The sequence below is a fragment of the Branchiostoma floridae genome, chromosome 2 (assembly GCF_000003815.2).
Source record: "Branchiostoma floridae strain S238N-H82 chromosome 2, Bfl_VNyyK, whole genome shotgun sequence".
NCBI classification, from domain to species: Eukaryota; Metazoa; Chordata; class Leptocardii; order Amphioxiformes; family Branchiostomatidae; genus Branchiostoma; species Branchiostoma floridae.
The window spans coordinates 34923545-34939546 of NC_049980.1; the positions used below are offsets into that span (position 1 = coordinate 34923545).

Genomic DNA, 16002 nt, shown 5'->3' on the forward strand with positions numbered 1-16002 from the left:
TCTTTCATTACAGCATTGTTCCAATCGGTATAAGTGTTTCACACTCAAGGGGGCAAGTCAATTATAGAGCAATATAAACACCTCCCATTCAGTTGTTCTGACCCTTTAGAATGAGTTGCACTCCACAGTATGTACCCATTGTGTTAGTGTGAGTGTTGGAGGGTGACCAGTGTTGGATAGACTACTGTAATTCACTTTGTCTTCTCGGTACCAAACTTTCAAGGTCTGGGAAAAGTTAACTTGTTCTCGGAACTAAATGTTCACTTTCACGCCAAGTTAACATAAAAAAAGGTCTGTGAATTATTTGTTATCAGTAATGATAAGTTCACGTTACAGTTGTCACCGTGAAAACCGTGAACATAACAGTACATTGAAAAAATCAGGAATTACAGTATGTTCCTGCTGAATTTGTGTGCAGTACAAATATAGCAGCTCAGCTGCAGAGGTGTTACGGGTCAGGGGGTAATAAAAAAGGCTTAGTGAGTCAATATACCCATCCCCTATACCAGTAATGAAGTAACATTAGACAGTATAGGACTAGTCTGTATTGCTTTGGAAATGAAACACCTCATGCAGTCACTGTCAAACCTGTACAACTTGTGACTGAACCACAAGTGACCACCTCTACATAAGGACAACCTGGTCAGTTGACCACTTTTTACTTGTCCCTTACATAATTTTCCCATTGATATGACACAGGCATTTAGAATCCTTTGTACAGTGACCACCTGTTCATAGAGTCCAGATTTTATTTGTTACTGAATGGTCTTTATGGGTAGGTTTGATCATCATATGTTTGAACAAACAACATTTCTACGAAGTTTGTCTCACAGATATTTGCTGTCATTGTAGCAGAATTTCCTCCTCCCCAGTTTTGCAGGTCACACCTGCGGCATGTATATCTATAATGTAGGTATTCTCCAGTATATGTAGGTATTCTACTACTAATATCTCAGTGATTCAACCTCTGCTTGGAGAATATATGTAGGGATACAGAAGCTCTATTGACACAACAGAAAGTACAGTGACTTTCATACAAACTTTCATTACAATACAAACTAAAAATTAGATATACACATAATAAATCCTAAAATTCTTCTTAAAGTTAAACAATTTAAGATCGTATAAATCTTTTTATACATTGACAGTGAAATTTCTCAGCAAGTTGTCAGTTCCCCACAATTGACACTGTGACTGTGAGGTTCAAAGTGAAAGCCATCGCCCTGTATGACACATCAAGTTCCAAATTGGAAGTCATCTCCCTGTATAACTTACTATAACTGACAGTGACACCTGGATCAGGATATTGCTGTGTCTGTTTAGACCTTGGCACACAGCCTAAACCTTGGTACCAACCCTCAGTCATACACCAAGACCATGTGTCTGCAGGCTCTTGTTTTCGTAAGGCCTAGGAAACAAAATTGTAGTGTTTTTTTGTTTCAGTCTGTTGTCTTCAGGCTGGCCAAACTATAACTACACACCATATAATACTATATGATAGTTGAACAAAGTAAACTGAAATGGATGAGGGCACTTGTCTTTTAGTGTCAAACTTTAATTTTGTGTATAATAGAGTCATTTATTCTTCATTAGATAGGGCAATCAGTGTTTTTACTTCAATAGGAAGCAGGCTGAAAAAAGTCTAACTGGAGGCTATGTAACTCCACGGCCCACCTCCCCCCAAAAAAAGACTAGGGTTGGCAGGTTTTCCTCGGTAGGTCGCCAAACAGGAAACTTTTGTTTTCTAGGCTATTTTGATGTGCAAAAATTTGTAGAGAAATCCATCTTATTCACTTAATTTGTAGCAAGGTGACTAGATATTGTATAATTGCCTTCCTTGATTTTGGCGTAATAGTATAATACGCAGGATGTTATGATCAATTCAGCAGAAAGCTTTGTTGGGAACCCCCATGCAGAACCTCATAGTAGAATTGGGCAAAAGTGGGTCAGTGATTGGCCCAGTGAGTCAGTCAGCAAGATGGGTAACATTTTCCCTCCAAGGTGCCAAATGTTACCCTTTAATAGCAAATCATTCCCCATACAGCCAGTGTAGTTCATCTGGTAGAGACTACCTCTGGCAGTGCCCATGCAATTGGTTCAGTCTCACTGGCTCCCTCTCTCATACCCACGGACCAAGCTTCACACCAAGGCTCCGAATGACCCCTATTTCGCTAGAACTACCAATCAATGGGCCTGGTCTCAATAATTAATCTCCTCCCCTTTCACCGTAACTGGAGAAATTTGTCAGTGGATGTCAAATCATGGATTAGAGACCGCTTCCTCCCTCAGCTTGTCGTCTGGTGTCTATTCCTGGTCTACTCAGATTCCTGCCTGCGCTCCCTTGTGTAGTGTAACCTTTATTTGAGATTCCATAGCCTGAATAGGGCAGTAAAAGGTGGGAGATAACTCTACTGGAGGTCACAGCAGAGCTCGTTGGCATGTTTGAATGGAAGCTGACCTGTACAGATGTTCTACAGGGTACAGGTGACCCAGATTTGAATCAGTTGAACTTCTGAAACTTCCCTGTGGTAAACGTACCTGGGGTATATCAATGTCTTTGTCTAAATATGACAGGTTTCTGCCTGGGATACGCCAAAAATAGTTACTCAAGCAACGGGATAGGGTTTTGAAACGGTCAGACGTTTCGGAAAGAATCCACTTTCCGTAGTCAGTGACGGTGAAGTGATCTGCAAGAAACAGGTCTTTTATACTCTCACTAGGAATGAAGACAATTTCAGCTGTCCAATAGGAAAGGTTGTAAGACAATTCAGACTGAAGACAATTTGGATTCCAAAGAAAACAAAGTTAAGCCAAAGTCAAGCGGAAGACAATTTGGATTTTCAAAGGATATCAGGGCTGGGACCCAGTTAATGCAAAGGAGTCAATTAGCTCCTGTTGTTTTAGTTACGGGAGCTAAAATTTTTGTTGGGGGGGGGGGGGTTGGTGCTATGTCCCAAGTGCCGGGATAGGTTGCCTGGGATAGGTTGATAGATGCTGGACAGGAACTTGTGGAGAACCTGGTGCAGGTGTCACTCAGAGTGGAGTATTGTCTTTCTTACTTCTTCGGGGTCTTCTTAAGTACCCCTCTAAGTACCCCTGCTGTGTATCACTGGGGGGGGGGGGGGGGCAGGTGGGTTTTGACAGGACTGCTGCTAGTCTGGCCCTTAAGTCCTGAACAGGTAGCTTGCATGATGTGTCCCAGATGGTAGCTTGCACATGAGTCTCCCATCAGTGACTTCTATTGTCTATTGGGTAGCTCCATGAAGAGAACTGAAACGCAAAGGGGCGGGTAGAACAGAAAGAAACAATAGGCACAAATCCGCACCGACCTGGGAATCGGACGCAATACTAGCAGCCTAACTGATCGAGCCAAAAGCCTGACAGCCATTTGGCATGGTCAGTTAGCGCTACTTGAACCCCCACTGTTACAGAGCACCAAGTACTTGTATCTCTCCCAAATTGTTGGTCATTGACATTCCTCCCTCCTTTGTGGTCAATGACTGAATGAATGTACGATTGAATGAACCAATCAATAGCCATTATCTATCATCATCTGATGCTTTGAATATGGTAAGAAATAAACCAGATCCAGTGACAGGTGACCATCTGTGCTTAAGTAGATGTTTGTAACTTTTAATTCAGATTGCTGCTTGTGTAGAAGCAGAAAGTGATTGTCATGTCATGTAATTCATTCATTCATTCATTTATTTATTCATCCATTTGTCTGTTCATTTCTTTATTCATTCATTCATTCATTCATTTATTCATCCATCCTTTCACTCGCTCACTCGCTCACTCACTCACACTCACTCACTCACTCACTCACTCACTCACTCACTCACTCACTCACTCACTCACTCACTCACTCATTCAGCTACAGTCTAAATGTGCCTGCAAATGTGATGTAATAGTTACACCGTGGAAAGATATTTTGTCAGTTGTTGGGAACAGTAAAGTATGCCAACTTTAGTGTCGCAGGATCCAGCGAAACACTTTCCTCTCGGCCCTGTGCCAGCGTACATGTAAAACTCCTTCGTTCATGACGAACACAATTTTGTGCATAACTGCTGTTGTGTTCATGCACTAAACTATTCTGCACAACAAAGTCTCGAGATAATGAGTTTAATGTACACTAACATATGCCATTGTCTCAGTCTGATGCCAAAGTTCTTAGTTTTATTGTGTACCTGTGTAGTAGACCTCACAGAACAGAGTTTGGAACACTATCCCACAGCTTTGCCAACTGGTTCAGTAGCACTCATGGCATAAAATTGAAGGAAATTGCTCTGGAAGAGATTTTCTGCATGGCTGCCTGATCATCACTTTTCCCCCAGAGATCATGTATGCTGGATAAGGGCTGGTATGTTTGGCAAACCCTAAAACTTTCTTCAAAAACTTTTCCAGTAGAGAAGAGTAAAGACTTGAGTTGGTCATGCCGAATAAATAAACTCAAAACTCAGGTAGGAATGGCTGGTTCCATTTTAGGCTGCTCTTTAGGCACGGATTACATGCAGGGCTCAAAATCCTTTTTTTTTCAGCCAGGTTGCCCAGGCGGAAACCTGAGTCAAAATCCTTGTTGTGCCATCAACATTTTTTTTAGGTTGCCCCACTTCCAAGTTATTACTTTCTTCAATTTCAAATCAAGTAATTATCCTTTATCTTTTCTTCCAGATACTTGTAACTACTTATGTTTTATCTTTATAATGTGCTTTACTCAAAATCACTTCTTACACATTTGTAGAATTAGACTAGTTGTTGGAGAATTGTCAAAACTGTTCATTTCACCTTATGGATAAAGCCATGCAGACCCTATATTTGTGCTAGTTAAGAATGTCCCTGGTACTAGGGGACATCTCTTAAGTTCTGTGCAGCTAATTAAGTGTCCAATTATAGACGTATCCAGGTAATTATCTCTAAGTACCACATCTGTTAGCCATCTGGAGATGGGAGCAACATTGGATTGCCACTGCGGACAATCAAACTAGTCAAATACTTGAGAAGAAATATTGTAAGTCTTTGAATTTCCATCATGAATCCATGTCACTGCCAATCTGGGTCTCCAAGACTTTAGCACTTGAAGTCCACATATCTCTGTCAGTCAGTCTTTTCCAGACTATGACAAACTACGCAAGAACTTAGCGACAAAAGATTTCAATTCCGATGCTCATAGATACAAAATTACATAAACACATATAATTGGTGCTATATAGAAGAACTTTATTGCATGACAATTGTACATGGTACCCGTGATGACATCCCTGATGTCCACGTTCAAGTTCAAGTTCGCAATGTATGGCATCAACTATTACACAGTTCAAAATAGAGGTATAGAATAAAGCTTTACAGCATTCTTCAGGCATGTTCCCATCATAGCACTTAGTGCAGTAGTGCTGTTGCTGGCAGAAGGGAGTCCTGGGCAGTTTCCCTGCTTCTTACCACACAGCTGACAGCGGGCTGTTTTTCTCATTTTCAGACTTTAATAATGTGCCAGTTGAATTGTTGCTTACTCAATAGAACTGTTTGTGCTTCTGTTTATTGCTTTGACTGTTCAGCACACACAGCCAGGGCTGCCCAACTCGCCTGTGGCTATTACAAAGGGCTAGCCCTGCTGACAAAAGCAGAGACAATACAAATGGATAATAATATTAGATATAGTGAACACACTCACACTCACACAGTATCTACAATGGAATACTGAGTACTGTCTGTGTTGGATTTTCATGTCCCATTTCCAGTCTGACCCAGAAAACTGCTGCCCCGCTGGCAGGAAAAACCATCAGCCCAGAGATACTCTGATTAACGATGCTGATCATAACGAGGGTTTGAGAAGAATGGTCCTTGATGAAAAATCTCCTGATGGGTTTTAAAAGTCCCGTTATTGGATGGGGTGAGGCGAGGATGATGAATGTAAACTCCTTCAGCAGAAGTGTTCTGCAGAGTTTCATCATGAAAATGGGAGGAAACATTTTTACCTGCCGGATATTAATGGGAATTTTTCATCATGTGACCCGTAGAAAAAGCCGGAATAATGAATATCACTGAAACGTTGGTGGAATAAAAAACAGTGGTTATGTGCAAAGAATGTTGTTATTCATGATCAGTGACCAGATGAAGCTGTACATGGATGAACTTCAGAAGATGTTTGGGCTCGTCTTATACTTTTGCCAAGTAGAACATGTTTTTGGTGGCTTTGTTTGTGGACATGTGTGTCTGTCTGTTGCCAGCATAACTTGAGAAGCTGTGAATTGGACTGTTTTGATATACAACTTGTATGGTAGGTGCATAGGCGTCAGGAAATAAAGGTCAAGTTTGATACTGGGCCTCCTCCCGGTTCTATTTATATAGTCCTGGAGTGTAACTTGTTGCTGAAGATGTGTCAAGGTAAAATAAAGCTAAAGAGAAACTTCTCGTGCAGGGGACATGCTATAGTCATGATTTGTGAGTGTTAGATAGGTCTTGGTGCACAAGTGGTGTAGATTTGGGCCATCCAGTGGCTTGTTTTAAAAAACTCAGTTGGATTTTGTTTGAGACTTAGGCCACACCAATTTAATTTCTTGGTTCACGGATTTTTTCATAAAATATATGGAGCGAGAGGGCGAAATAAAAATAAAAATAAAAATTGTAAAATGGTCCGGGTAAAGGTAAGGGCTAATCCCAAACATAAAGAAAAAAAAGTTTTCAGCTTGAAAAAAAGTACAAAAACACTATTACTGCACAGTAACAGCACCTGTTCGATGAAAATTACAAAAGTAGTGTCAGTTTTTATGTTTGCTACACCATAAAGTTGGTGAATGGTTTCATTAATGGTGAAAATTTGCTGAGTGGTAATTTTTATTTTTATTTTTTTTCCAAAAAATAGGAGCGAGCGAATCCGTGAACCAAGAAATTAAATTGGTGTAGGCTTATTGCACTTTTCTTTCCTGATAGTTTGAAGGGCAATGTGGTGATGAAAAATGAGGTTATTCTATTGGCCAGCTCCGATTTCAAACTATAACTTTGTCATTAACTTTTGGAACTGCGTGTAATTACTGTCTGGTGTTGGGTAATTAAGTATAAACCTTCCTCAGCGGGGCGATCAGGTTTCAAACACGTCTCAGATGATCAGGGATAATTTTCCGCAGAACAGTCTTAATTTTGTCACACGGATCTGATCAGTGACTTAGAAAATGGAGCTGTACTTCAGGACTGCCACATCTGTCTGCAGCTAGTTCAAGCTGAAGTTCATCCTAATGAAGTAAGTTCATCCTAATGAAGTTGTCTGTAGACAAGACACCTGTCGTCTGAGCCAGTCAGCGAAAGTGGAAGTGAAACTTATCTTCAGCCAGCTTTAAGACAGAGAAGACAGAGGTTATGTACAGTATTTACAGGTTTCTTGTACCAGGAAATTACCCTAGCTCTTTTCGACAAGCACAATGAATAAATGAATGAATTAAACGGCTTTCCTCACTATACTCAGGTGAAAATGAGTACCTAGCTTTGGCTCACGGTGATTTACATCATTCACCCGGACGGGAGACCTGGCGCATATGAAAGGGTATGTCACCCCGTAAGGGGCGGTATAACCCCGTCGTGTGTAAACATGTACGAATATGTGCGATCACGTCGACCGATGATGTATGTTCGTCTGTATCTCTGTGGATCTGCCGCTACCAGCCCAAAGCTGCCTAGGCAGATCCGTGTAATGAGTTGTATCATTGTCAATAAATAAATAAATAAATAAATTAAGAAAGGTTCACACAATAAAAAGATAGATTCAAATAATGAACAGTGTACCACAGCTAAACGTCCCTCTCTAGTTATAAGGATTGCAACCCTTTCCAGTAGCATACTACATACAAGTGGGTTGAGAGACACAGCTGGGATTAGAACTCCAGAGTCTGCCTAAACACCACAAACGACCACAAACAACCACAAACGACCACAACTGACTCTAATATGCGGTGTATATGGAGCAACGACCTTGTGTACACTCTGGGGACATTGTTTAATTTACATTTATGAATTTAAAAACATGTAGCAAGTCTTATGTTTTTACCAGTATTTCGAGTTAGTCCGGTTTGTGGTGTTTAGGCAGACCGAGAACTCCCAACCTCTTGGTGAAGACGCAGGGTTGCTATTATTACTGAACTCACTTCAACTACACGTACTCGCTGGCCACAGCTGGGATTAGAACTCCCCACCGCTTGGTCCAGACACAGGGTTGCTATCATTACTGAACTACACGTACTCGCTGGCCATATTAAGGTTCTATTTGTATTCCAAAGGTTCCTCCATGTTCCCATGTCTGTGTCTGAGTCTGTTTTATTCAGCTTGTAGAACCGCCCTTTGGCGGAGCACAGCGAGTCATGCAGACACGGTACATGTTTTGCAGACATGCTGTAGCGGCTGGTAGTGGTGCGTGCCTAAACTCATATTCAGGTTCAGGTCCAGATTCAGGTCCAGCAGTTCAGGTTCAGGTCCGGACTTTAAGGCCGGACCTGAACCTATCATTGCATATCATGTGCGCTAGAAAGTTGTCTTTTTTTAGGGGGAGGGGGGGATGGTGCATATAGAATTGCATGTTAGCATGAATTGAAATGCAATGTGAAAAATACATGCAAATTATATACAGCCAGTGTAAACACGAACTGTTTTTTGTCTTTTTCTAGTGCAAATTTCACTGTCTATGGAAGGTTTTAGATGGTTTAGAACAAAAAAAGGGAATGTAAGTGACAGATAGCTTTTTGCAAGTCAGGACTTGGCTCCGGACATTTAGTTTTTAGTTTTTTTTAGTTTTTAGGTCCAATTCCAAGTCCGGGCTTTAGGTACGCACCACTAGCGGCTGGTTATGTTAAATGGAATAAAGTTGTCACGTCTAACCTCTGTATTGTATGTTAAGTTGTTAACTGATGATAAGCAATTCAGAAACGTTAATCTAGACACTATCAGTTATGTAAAATGTCAGCTGGCAGAGTGGCATAGCTCAACAACGTACGCAGACTTGTTGTGACGGCTGGTGTGTTAAATGGAACAAAGTTGTCATGTCCAACCTTTGTATTGTACGGTAGGTGAGCAATTAAGATTCGTTAATCCTGACACTGTTCAAAGTTATATGGCATGTCTGTATTGATGGTAGAACCGTGTAGTGCAATGAGATTCGCCAGCATACAGCGTTGGTTGGTAAAGTTACATGGAACGAAGTTGTCATGTCTAACTTGAAAGTTCATCTGTGTTGGTAGAAGTCATTCTTGAAAATAGTTGAAGTTTTGAACTGTAATTTCCAACACAAAGATTGGACTCACCCAAATTTTTGACTGCACAGCATCAGTCTTTGTCAAGGAATTGTTGGATTGTTCATTCCTTGACAAAGACTGATACTGTGCAGTCGAAAATTTGGGTGAGTCCAATCTTTGTGATGGAAATTACAGTTCAGCTATTTCAAATCTAACCTTTGTATTGTAGGGTAGCTGATCAAGTAAGATATGTTAATCTGAACACTATTCCAAGTTTTGTGAAGTGTCTATTGCTTAGCTGGTAGAGCCGCCATTTGGCGTAGCACAACGTGATTTGCAGATGCGCTGTGTCGGTTTCTTATGTCAAATGGAACAAAAGTTGTCATGGCTAACCTTTGTATTGTATTGTATGGTAGGTGAGCAATTAATATATGTTAATCTGGACACTGTTCCAAGTGTCTATCGCTTAGCTGGTAGAGCCGCCCTTTGGTGTAACACAACGTGATTCGCAGACGCGCTGTGTCGGTTGGTTATGTCAAATGGAACAAAAGTTGTCAGGTCTAACTTTGTATTCTGAGCAATTAAGATTCGTTAATCCGAATACCGTTCAAAGTTATAAGACATGTCTGTTTTGTCGCCATTTGGTGTAGCACGAGATTCAGATACGCCGTGTCGGTTGGTTATGTCAAATCAAACGTAGTTGTCATGTCTGACCTTTGCATTTTATGGTAGCTGAGCAATTAAGATATGTTAATCTAGACACTAACGGTTATGGGAAATGTCTGACTCGTAGACTGGCGTATCACAGCGAGCTTTGCAGACACGCCGAGTTGGTTGGTTATGTTAAATCGAACGTAGTTGTCATGTCTGACCTTTGCATTATACGGTAGCTGAGCAATTAAGATATGTTAATCTGGACACTAACAGTTATGGGAAATGTCGGTCTCCTAGACTGGCGTAGCACAGCGAGTCTTGCAGACACGCGGTGCCGGTTGGTTATGTTAAATGAAATGAAGTTGTCATGTCTGACCTTTGCATTGTACGGTAGCTGAGCGAGTAAGCTATGACACTGACGGTTGTGTGAAATGACTGACATTCAGCTGGTAGAGTGTGGCAGAGCACAACGACTTACGCAACACGCTGTGGCGGTTGGTTATGTTAGATGGAACACAGTTGGCATGCCTGATCTTGGCATTGTACTGTAGGTGAGCAATATCAAGATATTGCTAGCGCTGTCAAATCGTCTGAGGTGGCGCAACATATACACAATAGAGACTCCGGGACACTCCATTTCGTTGGACAAAGTCAAAATCCTAGACTCAGAACAGGATTTCTTTGCGCGAGGAGTGAAGGAGGCAGTGTACATTAGAGCCCACTGGCCCACACTCAACAGAGACGGGGGGCGGCATAGACTTTCTGATACTTATGACCCCCTCCTGTAAAAGTGGTGTGTTCCTGACGTCACTGCTGGAGATAGGGTCATTCTGTGAACAAGGTCGACGGAGTTTGACCAAAAATTTAGGGCAAGTCCCTATATTAATTCAGTATTGGAAAGAAAGTTTTGCAATTTCTATAATATCAAGATATGTTCATCTGGACACTGATGGTAATGTGAATTGTCTGACATTCACTCAGCTGGTTGAGTGGCCTAGCTTGATGATTTAAGCAGACATGCACGGCAGCTGGTTTGTTAGATGGAGCGAAGTTGTCATGTCTCACCTTTGTGTTGTACGGTGGCTGAGCAGCATACATGTCTGCATAATCTGGACACTGTGGAAAAGTTTGTAAAAGGCTACATACATCCATAAGTGGAGTGCTGAAGAACTTAGAGAGTGGTTTGATAGATACATGCATCAGTTACTACTGACAGGACAGAGTGAGTACCAAATTGGTAAATTCTGTCGAAGTTAATTTCTCTGACCCTGATAAAAGGTTGTGGATGCTGACTGAAACGTCTGACCACTTACAACATCTGTCCATGGCCAGTTGCTTAAGTAACTTTTTTGTTGTTGATAAGTTGATTATAGCACCTGTGAATTATCAAAACTTTTTACAAACAACTACACGGAGTAATTGGTACTCTGCTGGCCTGACCCTGTACTGGAACGATGGTCACAACAAATGACACACACTCGGTTTGAACATAACGAAATTAAGCTCATAATGGGGATCTCTATGACTATATATTACCAGAATATTTTTCAAAGGCAAAATATAGGTTACCTGGTAGTGGTAGAGGGTTACATGTAGGTGGTGTAAGTTATGAGACTGAAGTATGTATGTACTATCTAAGGTTAATCATCATCATCAGCATTCATCAATCAAACTGTCAAAGCTGTGGATGTGATTGACAGCTGTCTGGGGTGATGGAAGGCAGAGTTGGGTGGTCTGTTCTCCCTGCTTGCAGGTTGGTAAGTAGGTCATCACAGTCTGTCAACAACAGTTCTGTAGGACCTGTTAGCAGGGCCAACACTAACATTATCAATAGGCTCTGTGAATGATCAAATCTGTTTACAAAAGAACTACTCAGAGTCAGGCTGCTTGATACTGTATTGGACTGGGGACTGTACTAGAAGGATGGAGAACGTTTGAGTGTACATACATATGATTCATGTGTTCATTTGAACTCCAAGCAAGGAAAGAGGGTTGTTGATGATAAATTAAAGTGTGAGAAGTGGGACTAATGAATTAAAGCCTGAAATGTGATCAGCCTGTCTATTATCTGCCTTGATGGAAGCCAGGGTTGGTTGTTACCGTAAAAACATTTATTTTCCCAGGGACATAATTTGCTAGGGTTTGGAGGGGAAGTTTAGGTTTTCTCGGTGTTGTTAAAAGAGTTCTGAAGTGTAGTCAAAGTACTTAACACTTAGTCGCGGTGTCATGACTTTGCGGTAAGATGACATTGTGAAAATAAAATAAAACCACTGTGAACATCTTCAGATGTACAGTATCTCCTGCCTGGAGCTTGATAAGCAATCACAGCCTGTCATCAACATGTCCTGTGGAGGTGACACTAACCACTGTCCTGCTGCATACTACTAGTATCTAATGGTTACATGGTGATTAAACACTGCAGGAACTTTAATCTGTCCAGAGGTGCCTCGACCACGTTAAACAGCCTCATTACTCATACTGGGTACCTACTGGCTGGCAAAATACACCAGATGATTATTATTATTATTATTATTATAACTGTGGCATCCACAAGTCCTCTGCAGGGCACAGCAGCTCTATAACACCTCAGGCCTGCTGCATGTTGGACATGTCCTCTACAGGCGACTCTAACCACTGTCATCTGCATATCTAAGAGGGTCTGCATGGGGGGTCCTGACAACGATTTACGCTAAATTTGGGATGGCTGACTACGGTTTACGTTAAATTCACGAAGGCTACCAACGTTTTACGCTTCATCCCACTACGAATTACGTGAAATAAAAAAATAAAAAATAAAATAGCTTCCTTACGAATTACGCGAAATTAAAAAGGCCTGCGTACGCTTTGCGGAAAAGAGCATGCAGACCCTCATCTAACAGTTACACTGTAACTTACAATATAAGTTACATGGTGATTTAACTATTGCATAACTGTGGCATCCACATTTCCTCCAGAGGGGACAGCAGCTCTATAACACCACAGGCCTTTTTACATGGTGATTAAACTCTGCAGGAACTGTAATCCGTCTGTATCTGTGGGTCACCCTGTGAAGATTAATGTGTCATAGCAGATACTCCTTACTGGCAGGATCCACATTCATATTTGGGAATAGCTGCACTGGTCCATTTCATCTTTGGTAAGATGTCATGTAACAGTGGGGGTTTAAGTAGTGCTAACTGGCCATGCCAAATGCCTGTCAGGCTTTTGGCTCGATCAGTTAGAGAACTTAGACCGCTGGTGTTGTGATCCTAAGGACCCGGGTTCGATTCCCGGGTCAGTCGGGATATTTGTATATATTGTTTATTTCTGTTCTACTCGCCCCTCTGACTTCTTACAGTCATTGTGAATAGAATGACGGAAGATTTTAAGATTTTCTGTAGGTTCTCCTGGTAGCTTGATAAGTTGGTAAGTGTTCCTGTCATCAACATGTCCTGTGCAGGGGACACTAACCACTGTCATCTGCAGGCTTGTTGCATGCCTGACAATTACATGGTGATTAACTACTTTAATCTGTCCATAGCTGTGGGTCACCCTATGGAAATTAATGCATGCAGCATTTACTCCTGACAGGCAGCACATTCATTTTTGGAATAGCTCCGCTGTTGAGCCCAACCTAAAAACTTAAAATCAGTTTACAGAAAAGATTTGGGGTGCACAACAGGAGATAAAGTAGGAATGTAAAAACCTCATCACCAAGCTTGCTACCTCTTGGTGCATAGCTTCAATTCTGGGTGCGAAAAAGTATATGTATGCACCCATAGTCCTGCCTGGTCAGCCTGTGTACATGTGTATGCAGGATGATGTATGTACCTACATGAAGGGCTGTCACTTTGATGTTATCTCTTACAAGAACCCTGTCTCCTTTGGTACAGAGGTAGGTCATTCATGTCTGTTGCACCTTGGACTGCTTTTGAGAAACAGCCACTGCATTTTTAGTCTGGGGAAAGGCTGTCGATTAATCACCCAGCTGTTGGAATGGGCTCTCAAGTTCAAAGTTGTGGGGAAAGCAGTTGGGTGGCATTGATGAAGAGGCCATGACAACTGGCAATATTCCAACCCCTGCTTTACCTGTATTTGGACTCATACATGTATATTGTTTAAAAGTCCCTAGTCTAGTCTTTGGGATGTTCCATTCTCTGACTCTGCGCTGATGGTCCACTAAGAGGCTGTTCATTAATCATCCCAGTCTAGTCCTTTGGATGTACCTTTCTGGCAGTGAATGCTCCACTGTGCATGACTCCAAAGTTGAGATGGCTGACTGCCAGGTTCATGTACATGACCTCCTCCAGCCCACTGGGCTTCACAATGGCAGTATCAGCAGCAGGACATTCATCAAACAGAGGAAACTCACCTAAAACCTGTCATTTAAGTCCCACTGGGTTCTGGGGGTACTGGAGGTCACAGTACAGTCAAACCTGCCCAAGCAACCACCTGGCGATTCACCTCACCTGACTGCCATGTACATGTACATGACCTTCCCAGCCCACTGGGCTTCACAATGGCAGGACATTAATCAAACTTAAGATGAGTCTGTCCATCAACCATGCCAGTGTAGTCCTTTCTCCGACTCTGTGCTGAATGGTTCACTGTGCAAAATTCTCACTGAGAAACCTGACAGCCTGGAACATGTACATGACCTCCAGTCCAGCCCACTGGGCACCACAATGGAAGTATCAGCAGCAGGACATTAATCGAACAGAGGAAACTCACCTAAAACCTGTCATTTATGTCTCACTGGGTTCTGGGGCTATTAGAGGTTAGGTACAGTCAAACCTGCCCAAGCAACCACCTGCCCATTCACTTCACTTGACTGTCAGACCTGTACATGTACATGGCCTCCCAGCCCACTGGGCTTCACAATGGGACCTCAGTAGCAGGACATTAATCAAACTGAGCCTGTCATTTTGTCTCAGTGAATTCTGAGGGTATAAGAGGTCATGGTACAGTCAAACCTGCCCAAGCAACCACCTGTCCATTTACCTCACCTGACTGCCATGTACATGTACATGACCTTCCCAGTCCACTGGGCTTCACAATGGCACCATCAGCAGCAGGACATCATTCAAACTTTCAAGAGCCTGTCATTCATGTCCCACTGGGTTCTGGGGGGGGGGGGTATTAGAGGTCACGGTACAGTTAAAGCTGCCCAAGCAACTACCTGGCCATTCACCTTACTTGACTGCCAGGTACATGTACATGACCTTCCAGCCCACTGGGCTTCACAATGGCAGGTCAGCAGCAGGACATTAATCAAACTGAGAAAACTCACTAAAACCTGTCATTCATGACCCACTGGGTTCTGGGGCTACTAGAGGTCACAGTACTTATCTCATATAGAGAACTCTCAATAGACAATAGAGAACTCATACAAATGTATGTAGATAGAGTTTGTCAGGCCAGGTAGGAACGGCTGGTTCCATTTTAGGCCGAGACCACCATTTTACATCCCTTCTAAAAGACAAATGCAATCCCTTAGAACATGTATCTGGCAATGAAAACTCAGTTTCATCCATGCACTTACCAACCTGTAATATGTTCTATAATGTTCAATATATCATATTATATATTGTCAGTAAGATTTGGTGATTGACTGTACGTCAACTCCTCTTGTTTTCCCCTTGATCGTTACCAACAACTGACAGGGAAAATTCCATCAGGAGAAACTGGTGCTTCAATAGTTCTCTTGTTGATGGTTTTGCTGATTGACAGTCGGATAAGGAGATTAAAGGTCAACGACTGTGTTATTGTGTTTGTGTTGTTAAGAATAGCACAAGTATATTTAGTAGGAATTCCCCAGTGTCAGATCATAACAGGGAGCCCTATAGCTAGCTACACTGGCAAGCTGCAAGAAAGGGATGATATTGACTGAGAATTATGTTTCTTATTTGACAGGGAATTAAAGTTTAGACATCTATTGACCCTGGTGAACAATATTATACTTATAGTACTATAGTATATGGAGGTGAGACATCCGTGTAAACAATATTAAATATTTATCATGTTAAACGATCACAAGTTTTTCCAGTTACTTCCCATGAACCATTCTTGACCCTTTCTGCATACCAGCTCATTTATAGTGATGTTGAAGAAGAGTGATGGATGTCACTTCAAACGTCTGGAAGAAATCTATTTAGAA

At 41.9% G+C, this 16002-nt stretch overlaps 1 protein-coding gene across 1 annotated transcript in view; it reads left to right on the forward strand.

Annotated features, from left to right (window-relative positions):
- Window positions 1-16002, forward strand: part of LOC118407175 (multiple C2 and transmembrane domain-containing protein 1-like) — a 101150-nt gene that overhangs the window by 440 nt on the left and 84708 nt on the right. The gene's annotated exons all lie outside the window — the stretch shown is intronic.